The following is a 10850-nucleotide window of genomic DNA, read 5'->3' on the forward strand; positions in this document are numbered from 1 at the left end:
GGTGGCAGGACAAGAGACACCATGGAAAGGGTTGTGGGGAGGCCCAGACTGAGCTAGGGCTGGCCTCACACTTTGTGGAAGTCAGCTAAACGTGGGAAGACCAGGGAGGGATGAGCGTTGACCCTGAGGACCGTCGTGAATAAATAACATTGGGAAGAACTTTTTAAAAATTAAAAAATCATCCTTGGTTTCTGCTCCACACTTTGCAACAACAGCCTCTAAAGAAGTGGAGGAGCCTGTAGCAGCCCACATTGCTATGTACATCATAGATTAACTAGGAAATGCAAGAATAACGTTTTGTCTTGCTTTTGGCAATCCATTGCGGAGGACAGCGGCACGACATGCAGCCAGCCCAAGCGAAAGTTTGCACTATGCTACCACCTGCTGGACAAAGGCATTCATTGACCTCACCAAACGCTCATGAACAAAGGCCTCTTATTATTGGATCAAGCAGTTTAATATGTTCACAGTTTTTTGAGTAAAAGTTCTTAATCACACTTTTATAGTAAAAAAAAAGATCTTGTCTTTCTGTAAAGACCTTGGAGAAGGTCGATCCTGGTCTATTTAGGGGCTTATCTGTACAGGGGCTTCTATCCTAGTCCTTCTAGAAAAGGTAAATAAACTCTGTTACAGACCGGGAAGTCCCTCTCTAGCTTTGAATTCATTTTACCCTAAGTGGGAAATAATACTGGCCTACCTTACAGAATTGTTGTAAGAATGATTGGGAATACAGATGGCTGGTAACTCAGGGTTTGGGAAACCTTTGGAGATGTGGAGATTGGGTTTGGAGGTGGAGTTTAGAGAAGGGAGGGAACTCAATGGGGAAATGATGCCATAGAGACCTCCTTCTAAAGCTGCTGTTTCCTCCAGGGGAACTGTTGAAGATCAGTTATAATTCCAGGAGAACTTGATGGGGAAATTACACGTTTTAGCTGGTTCAAATAAGGGGTCCAAATCACTACTGACAATTGGAGTATAAACTCTCTTTTTTATTTTTTGATTAACATTTTGATTTCATTTAAAAATAAACATACGGACTTACAGACAGACATAACAAAATAAACACTAATAATACAGAACCAATACATCACGTACACGAACAGCACAATACATAAACTCTTTTGTTTATTGATTGATCATGATAAAGGAAAGCATCTATTCCTAAGAAAGTTCAAGAAGCTGACAACTTTACAGGCAAAAGCATAAGCATATATAGACAAATTGGAGAGACACTGTCCTTCAGTGTTACTACTCTGAAGATGCCTGCCACAGTTGCTGGCGAAACGTCAGGAAAGAAAATTCCAAGACCACGGTTACACAGTCCGGATAACCTACAAGAACCAATGAACTCTGACCGTGAAAGCCTTCGACAATATTTTGACATCAGGATCATACAGAACTTTTATACCAAACCAATTCATAACAACAACAATACTGCACCAAATTGTAACCAACAGAAAATCCATACTTCCTTCTAAACATACTTTAAACAATACTACTAATCTATCTCACTCTACTAGCATAAGAAGAATATTGTTACCACTAGGCCTTCTCCAAGATAACAGACTCAAATACTTCAGGCCCTTCCACAAAAGAAAAATACACAGTTAAGTAAAAAGAGAATGACCCAAAAGCCATATGCTTCTCTGTAGTTCGGGTCTCACAGAGCCTTTTTAAATTAGAGCCATTCTTTTGAAAATGCCACACACTCTTGCAATCCACCTAGTGAGTATAACAGCCTTTTATTACAGAGAGCAGCTGATGTTCCATATGAGGTTAGAGATCTGTCAGGCTCCGGCCTGGGAAAGGTGCCCAGTGGTTAGGCCAGGTGGCGTTTCAAGGTCTAACTGTTCAGCCCTAGCTCTGTTGTCTTTGATCGTTCCTGGGAAAGAGTGTTATCTAGGGGGTTGCCCTAGCAACCAGTAGTCATCTGAACATTTATTTTCAGCTTTATATCACCCATTCCTATAGTTTTCCTTCCATTAGCATCCTTGCTAAGTTCCAAGTCAATTTCTGAAACTCGCTGTATATTTCCTAATAAACCAGCATTAGTAGGAAGACCTGCCTGGAAGTCTGTTTGTGGGATTTATCTGGTAGCCCAGAGCTGACATTAGGATACTAATCCCAAACTTTTCAACATTCTGCCGTACCTCCTGCGACCGCGCCCTGGGAGGGGCCGCAGGGGAGGACCTCCAGGGATTGCTCCTGGAGGAAGTGCGCCGCGCTCATCAGGAGTCCCATCGACTGGTGGGGTTGGTTGCTTCGCAATGGGTTGCAGCGGCCGTGGAGTCACGGGAGGCTGCGCACTGTGCCCAGGAGGAAACCCGTTGGCTCTCTGTTCTCCTCGAAGAGGAGCACCTAGCCCAGCAGGACGCTACTCTGCTTACCCGACTAGTCACCAGAGACTGTGTGTTAAGCGGGAGCGAGAAACTACTGGAGGGGGACTGTCCATCCCTTCAGAACCCCGCACCCTGTTCCCTCATGGCGGAACAGTTGGGGGAGGCGAGTCCCGATCGACCCCGCTTTCGCCTGGAGGCAGAGAATGCCGTCACCAAAGCGCTCTTGCGTCTGCTCGATGTGCTGGCAGATACCGCTACTTTTTAAAATATATATATATATATATTTATTGCATTGGAAGTCATTTTACATCTCCATACCTTTATAATTACAATTTACGGCTACTGAAGCCATCGTCCTGCAGAAGTTGGAGGAGGAGTTCGGCTGCTCTGTTCCCATGGGCCTTGCACAACAGGCGTTGCCGCTGCTCGCTAACCGAGAGGAACCTTTGCTCTTGCTGCAACAGGGGGCGGAAAAACTTTTTCCGACGTGGCCGCTGTCCGTGCCGCCAAGTTGGAGGCTGCTCATGCTGAAGCATTTGGAGCCGCACAGGCGACGGCCGCGCCCGGAGCATGACCCAAAGATGCGAGGATACCCGACACGGAGGGGGAGGATTGGATGCTTCCTTCATTCTCCCCCGATCCCCCAATTTACTCTCTCCCGACTAAGGAGATGGCTCGCCGACAGAGGCTGGCTGGAGCCGACCGCCACAGCAGTTTCGCGCAGGATGTCAGGGGGTACCCAGACGAGGGAGATCTGGAAGAATGGAATACAAATCTCCGAGTGTCCCAAGCTTGGTGTACCGGGGGGGCCGAGGACGAGATCCAATGCCTGCGGTACCGGAATCAGGACTTGCAGGAACAGTTGGCTCAGGTGCAAGATCAAATGGGTTCCTTGTGGCGGGAGTTGGGGAGGTTGCAATGGGTTCAGCCGCCCCATGCAACAGTCCCACCGGTTCCAGCACAACCCCCGAGGCCACCCCCGGGCCAGCCCGCGCTGCCGAGGTGACCAGTTGCACCTGCGCCGCTGGGGCAACCAGGTGCACCTGCTCCTCCACCTCGCCCGTATGCTCCACAAAGGGACTTACGAGCTATGTTCGATGGATCCGCGGAAGGGCTTCCCTACTTCTTACATCAAATGGACAGTTTCATGAGAGAGCAGGGACAGACCTTCCCCACGGAAGACAGTAGTGTCAGGTACATGTCGTCCCTGCTGGGGGGAGAGGCGGCGGAGTGGATGATCCAACAATTTTACCTTTGGGCCCGATCCATTCAAACTCTGAATGATTTTATGCGGGCGCTACGAAGACGCTTCGAGGACCCATTCTGGGGCAAGAAGGCTAAGACTGCCATTCTTCAACTGCGCCAAGGCACTAAGTCTGTCAGAGAATATGCAAATGTGTTCCAGCCAGTAAAATCGTAGATTGGAGCAAAGCCTCACGAGTACAGTACTTCCATGAGGGGCTGAACCCTGAGATTCTGTATTGGGCGTTCATGCAAAGAGACCCGCCTAACCTCGAAGACTGGATACTGCTTGCGAAAGAAGTGGAAAGTCGACAACTCCTCTCCCTATCCAGGTGCAGGGCGAAAGAGGTGGGGCCACGGCAGGACCGAACAGCCTCAAAAGTCCCCTCTCTGACGCCATGGAGACCAGTTGCTCCTGTGACAGACCGAGCCAAATGATTCCAGAGGGGAGCGTCCCTCGTTTGTGGGGCTATGGGCCATTTCACCTCTACCTGCCTGTCATGACCTGAACGGCCAGCCCCGAGTCCCCACCCAGAGAGCTCGGCTCAGGCGGGTGGAGGCAGCCATTGAAAAAGCACGGCTGACGGATGCAACGCCGCCGTCGGATGCAAGGGTCCCCCTGCTCTCAATCTCGACGTGGAGGTTACTCCAATGGGTCTTCACACTCCATTACTTGACCCCTTGGGGTCCCGGATTACAAACGTTCCATTGCTTGACCCCTCGGGGTGCCTGATTACAAATGCCGCCGTCCCGAGCGAGGACAGTGCAGCTTTGTCGGAGGAAGAGGGAACCTGGGGGACCTCGGCGCTGAATCTGGTTCCAACTCTCAACCAGGCAAAAAACAGACTGGGTCTGCAGTAACTGGAGCGCCACCACAGACCACTGCACCTGTGCAACCCAAAGCTCCGCTAATGGTGAGCGATGTGGGGGAAACTGTTTTTCTGGACGTTGTCTTGCAACATTACAAGGGGGGTCCCCAAGTTTCTGTAAAGGCCTTAGTAGACTCTGGTTGTGCTCGTACCTTAATTAATGAAGATACATTCAAAGCCCTAAGGGTAAATGCGGTGCGCCTGCCCCAACCCATCCAGTTTGCCCAAATGGATGGCAGTGACATTTGGGGGGCAGATGGGAGTGGGCCATCACTGGGAACAAATACACTTCACTATAGGACCGGGCATTCGCTATTCGGTTGTCTTGGGGGCGAATTGGCTATGCGGGCACAGTCTTACTATAGACTCGGCAGCCAGGACAATTGAGTTCGCCCAGCCTCAATGTGACCACCATCGAAGAGAGGTAGCAGCGGTGGAGCCCAGTGGCGTTCCCAGTACCCCCCAATTGCCTCCCAAATACATGGACTTTGCTGATGTCTTTGATATGAAGGAATGTGATGTTCGGCCCTCCCCCACCGCAGAATGGACTGTGTCATTGAAGTGGTGGGGAAGGGCAAATTACCCAAGAGTAAGATTTACCCAATGAGCCCCAAAGAAAAGTCTATGCTCAGAGACTTTTTAAACCTGAATCTGGCTCGGGGATTCATCCGGCCCTCTACTGCGCCGTATTGCGCCCCCGCCTTTTTTGTGCAAAAGAAGACGGGTGATCTATGCTTGTGCAAGTGCAGCAATTCCTTGGGTTTGCACATTTTTATAGGGGGTTTCTCCACAACTTTGCACAAGTTGCATTGTCCATCACTGACCTCTTAAAAACCAAGGGGAAGGGGGGTGCGGCAACTCAGCCATCTGCTCGGGTGGAATGGACACCGGAGTGTCAAAGGGCTTTCGAGACTCTTAAACGGTTGTTTATTATGGAGCCCATGCGAAAGCATCCAGACTGTGGGTGGCCGTTCGTTGTTCAGGTGGATGCTTCCGAGGTAGCCATGGGAGGGGCCCTTTTGCAGCTGGGGGAAGATGGCCAGTTACACCCGTGTGCTTATTTTTCCAAGACGTTTTCCCAATTCCAGCTAAACTGGCCCATTTGGGAAAAGGAGGCCGCAGCAGTGTAACACGCTTTAACGGTGTGGAGACATTTTCTAGAAGGAGCTGACACCCCCTTCCAAGTCTGGACTGATCACAAGAACTTGGAAGCCTTGACAGGGACTTGTAAACTCTCAGCCAAACAAGTACGATGGGCAGATTTCTTTTCTAAGTTTCAGTTTGTGTTAAAACATGTCCCTGGGAAACAAAACCATCTGGCGGATGCTCTATCCCGGCTCCCCCAATACCCGAGCAAACTGGAGCGCCCCATGGAGTCCCTCTTCACTCCAGCACAAAGAGGTCTCACACCTACTTTAGACATGCAGACCTGTGCCCAGTTACGGCAGTCCCCGAAGATCATTGAAGTACCGCACCCAACCAAAGCACTCGCCCCCCCTCTGCAGCTGATGGCTGAAGTGTCAGGAGAACCTCCTGCAAGCCTAACTTGGAGGAGCCAAACAGGCTTCCTAGCACAGCTCCTGAAGGTCCTGTTCTGGAGGGACTACCCAGTTCCTTCAGAGATGCTTTAGTCCGTGGCTACCAAGCTGAGCAATTGGCCTACCCCCACGACATTGTTAGACAGGGGGAGCTGTGGTTTAAGAACGCCAAGTTATATGTGCCTGAAGTACTAAGGGGGGAGGTGCTGAGTCTCGCTCATGGGGCTAAAATTGCAGGACATTTCGGTTTTGTTAAAACACTACACCTGCAATTTTGGTAGCTGGGAATGCAATCGGACTTGGACTCCTTCATCCGCAGCTGTCCTACCTGTGCCACCGTCAGATGTGCCACAGGGAAACCGCCCGAGTTATTAAAACCTTTGGAAATGCCTGCAGGACCGTGGGAAGTCATTGCCATGGATTTTATGACTGATCTCCCTCTCAGCTGGGGAAAAAACGGTACTATGGGTGGTTACAGATCTCTTTTCCAAACAGGTGCATCTGGTTCCCTGTGCAGGCTTGCCCACCGTCCCAAAATTGGCCCGCCTATTTGTGTCACATGTTTTCAATTATCACTCTTTTCCGTGCAAGATAATCAGTGACCGCGGAGTTCAGTTTGTGGCCAAGTTTTGGAAAGCTTTTCTCAAATTGGTGGGGGTGGAGCAGGGGTTGTCAAGTGCATTTAACCCTCAGACGGATGGACAGACTGAACGGGTCAATGCTGTATTGAAGTGCTATTTACGTTGTTATGTAAATTACAACCAAGATAATTGGGTAGACCTTTTACCCTTTGTGGAGTATGCTTACAATAATGCTGTGCATCAGTCTACTGGTTTTAGCCCGTTCTACATAGTGCATGGGAAATAATTCGGATCCATAGGCCATGTAGATGTTTCAGGGGAGGAGGGAGGTGCCAAAATAACAGATTGGGTCCACGCTATTCAAACCACTTGGCCTTGGTTACAGAAGAATTTGGAACGGGCCAAGCAGAAATACAAGACTCAGGCAGATAAGCATTGTTCACCTGGTTGGGAATTCAAAGTTGGGGATCTGGTATACCTATCCACCAAAAACCTGCAGTCCCTCCGCCCTTGCAAAAAACTCAGTGAAAAGTATATCGGACCTTTTCCCATCTCCAGTATCATTAAAAAAGTGACTGTGGAACCCACACCAAACTGATGGGCAACCTCACGGTAGGTATTGGAATTTTTCAGGTACCAGATGGCAATCACCAAGCACTTCTCAACACATATTGGCTCCCGCATGACGGTCCCTTCTCACTCCAGCCTGCCTCTCCGCGAATCCACAATCTCCATGAAGGTTCCTCTGGTCATCCAGCAGTTGGAGAGCCACTGCTTGTCGCCCCAGATACCACTCACCCAGTGATCCCGCCAATCATTGCTATTTGGATACACCCAGTGGCGACGGAGCACTGGCAAACCGCTTTCGCCATGCACAATGGGAAAATCTACGAGCCATGTTAGGGTGAGAAATCCTTCCTTGCCTGGTTGATCTTAGCAGTTCAGAGGCCGCTTGACTCTGATATCGCAGGCAAAAGAAGTAAGCAGAGCAGATTGCCAGGGAATTTCCGAAGAAAAACAAAGCACCTGGAAAGGACTCATTGCTGTTGTTGCTCTGCCAGGTAGCACTATTGTTCCTCTGATTCCAGTCCAGGCAAGTGAATAGCCTGCACACAAGGCACAGAAAATGGCCGACAGGGTAACAAAACAAAATTAAAGATTCCTGCCGGGAGGAAAGGGGGGGGTTATGATGAATGACACGCATCGTGAAACAGCCAGGCAAATCAATGACCAGTCCTCAGAGAAGCGGGGAAAACTGAAGCAATAGACAAAAACTCTTCCTGGGGCTTTTCTGCCCACGCTCGCGTTCCAATTTTTAAAAAATATTTTTCCTTTATCGTTTCATCAACATGATGTCTATGCTGAACAAAAAAAAAATTAAACGCTCGTCCAATATATAGAGCAAACAAAAATAGAGTATCCGTTTGAGGTCATGTTTAGATTTCATGGCTAGGAGAGCAACAGCCAATCAGGTGTAAGGGGGGGGAAGGCACGAGTGGTGAGTCACCGAGGGCTCGGCTCAAACCACCACCACCCCACGCTTCCCGGGTGTTTCTGCTGGGGCGCTAGGCCTCAGGACGGCAATGCAATGGCCCCTCGGGGTTTAACAGAGGCTGCCAGCTCCAGCGTGTGTTGATTTGGGAACTCGGATTTGAAAAGGGTGTGTCAACAGAGCATCGAACCCAAGATAAAATTTCCAAGCATACATAATGGACCTGTGAGTCCTTACGAGAGCAGTTTCTGTGCTTTTAAAAAACACCCTTTTGTTATTTAAGATGGATTTAGAGAGCAATCCTAAGCAGGTCTACTCACAAGTCCTTCAGTGGGGCTTACTCCCAGGAAAGTGATCTTACCCGTATTAGAATGTCTCAGTGGTGGGAATGTAATGTGTGGGCTGGAAGGTCACTACCCAGATCCCAGGCGGCATGGGTGCTTGTTACAGGACTGCATTCCAATAATAAGATTATGGCATGGATACTTTTTTAAAAGGTTTATTCTTATTTATTGAGGGATGCTGGAATGTTTAAAAAAATTATACAGACATTTACCTGTATTTTGCTTTTTTGCCAGACAAAGCTAAGGAAAATATGTGTTTGTGTTAAGTGCCGTCAAGTCGCTTCCGACTCATGGCGACCCTATGAATGAAAGTCCTCCAAAATGTCCTATATTTGAAAATATACTGGGAATTATTACTCCTTAAATTACAATTGCACCTAATTGGCTTTTTCAGTTCTGCTACTTTTCAAGCCACTGGCATCACACAATTTATTCAAGGCATGGAAAGCTTCTGGGGAACAAATGATGGCAGGTTTAGCCATTATTTAAGGTGGTGAGAAACATCCCCTTGTTTTAGATTGGGTCCTGAATCCAAGGGAGTTTTCTCTCAGGCCATCTGAGAATGGTGCCCTGTTATCAACCCCCATGTTTATGGAGGGTCATGTGGCACCTAGCCTGGCTAGCTTTAGATACTAGGCAAAAAATTTCTTCGCCCAGACTTGTTGAGGGCAAAACCACACGATATGTTGTTCCTTGGGTCCTCCCTGTGTCTGGGTTATCCATATGCTCTGACAAATTCGCAAGAGTACAGGGACTAATTCAGAATGGGATTGTAGCTCACAAGGTGAAGGGGCTTCTCTCTACCCACACCATTTTCATGTACTTTCCCACAGGACCCCCGACTACTGGTGGTGGAGGGCGGGGGGGGGTAGGGTTACCAAATCCAGGTTAGGAAGCTCCTGGAGATTTGAGGGTGGAGTCTGGGGAGGACAGGGACCTCAGTGGGGCACAATGCCATAGAGTCCACCCTCCAAAGCATTATTTTTCTCCAGGGGGGCTGATCTGTGTAGTCTGGAGATGAGCTGTAAATCTGGGGGATCCCCAGGTCCCACCTGGTGGGTGGCATCCCTATACCCCACTGAGAACTCATTTTCCGGGCTCATGAATAATTTAGATCAGAACAACAGTACATAGGGAGAAAGTGCTTATTTCTTATCTACCTTTGCCCTGCAGGCAACCGGCCACCCCCAGATTGCAGGATTCTGCTGCGGCTCGATGGAGAAGCAGGAGCTAACTAAGGGGGAAGGGAGGATTTCCCAAATCTCTTCCTACAGCATGGTGTGATGCCATGATATCACTTCCGGGTACAAAAGTGATTATGTGGCATTGCTCAGTGCTGATTTCTGTGGTTCCTGACCCTTAATCCTCCTCGGAGTTGCCAGCTGAGGGCTGCCTGCCCTAACTGATAGGGTACCCAAAGATTTCCCAATGGGGCAAATAGTACTCCTCTGGGACCAAGTCAGGAAAACAGCACGGGGGAGGGAAAAAGACATAAGCACCCTCTCCCACTGTGCTGCGGTTCTGAGCTGAATGGGGTCCACGAGCCTGGGAAATGAGTTCTCAGTGGGGAACCTCACACTTGCATGTCTTAGTCTTCATGGAAAACCTGAATCTGACCTAAGGGATTGTGTGTTGTGAAGTTAGGCCCTCATGATTTCTCTCTCACACTCACACACACATTCTCTTTTAGAGCTAGTTGACTGATACTGAATAATTTTTTATTGTTTTGTGGATGACAGTATAGATTTGAGACTATATTTTGTATGATTTTCTTATCACTGTATGTTATCTTGTGAACCATAAGGGTTAAAGAGTGCGGCTGTAGGACTACAGGGAAGGGGAGAGAGAACCAGAGGGACCAGAGCCTTTTATGAATTTATGGGCGTTAATGCATGGCCGTTTTGTCCTGCGATACTGTTGCAAATGTAGTGAATCTCTGCAGGCAAAACGAATGCTTATCTCCCGCCTGCAGGATCAACGCTAACCCTTCTGGTCCTTCCCCAGGTTTTCCCATTCCTCCTTTCGCTTGATTTAAATGGAAGTGTCACAGCAGCCACAGGAGTTTGCTGGTGCATTTCCGTGCTGGGTCGACTCCCCGCTGGGTAGAAGCCACAGCTCGGCCTCAGCAGTGGCACCTTTCCGCCCCCACCCCGTGCCTCTCTCAATCCCCCTCTCAGCAGCCCTATGTGGGATACAATTTTAAAAAATAAACACATAAAAATTTGTAGAGACTCTTGCAGGTTTTGTGTGGCAGCTGAGCAAACCCTTGCCACTAAGACATTGTTTGCAACAATTTCCTGCTTCTCACCTCTTGATACATCCCTGTCAAAGTCCACTTTTAGATACTGGGCATGCCCTTGCCATATTGGAATATTGGTCCGCAACAAGTTTTGGGTCTCTGAAATGCTCCTGGCCAAACTTCACCTCTTGAACTGGTCACAGCTC

This window comes from Euleptes europaea, chromosome 6, assembly GCF_029931775.1.
Source record: "Euleptes europaea isolate rEulEur1 chromosome 6, rEulEur1.hap1, whole genome shotgun sequence".
In the NCBI taxonomy this organism is placed as follows: Eukaryota; Metazoa; Chordata; class Lepidosauria; order Squamata; family Sphaerodactylidae; genus Euleptes; species Euleptes europaea.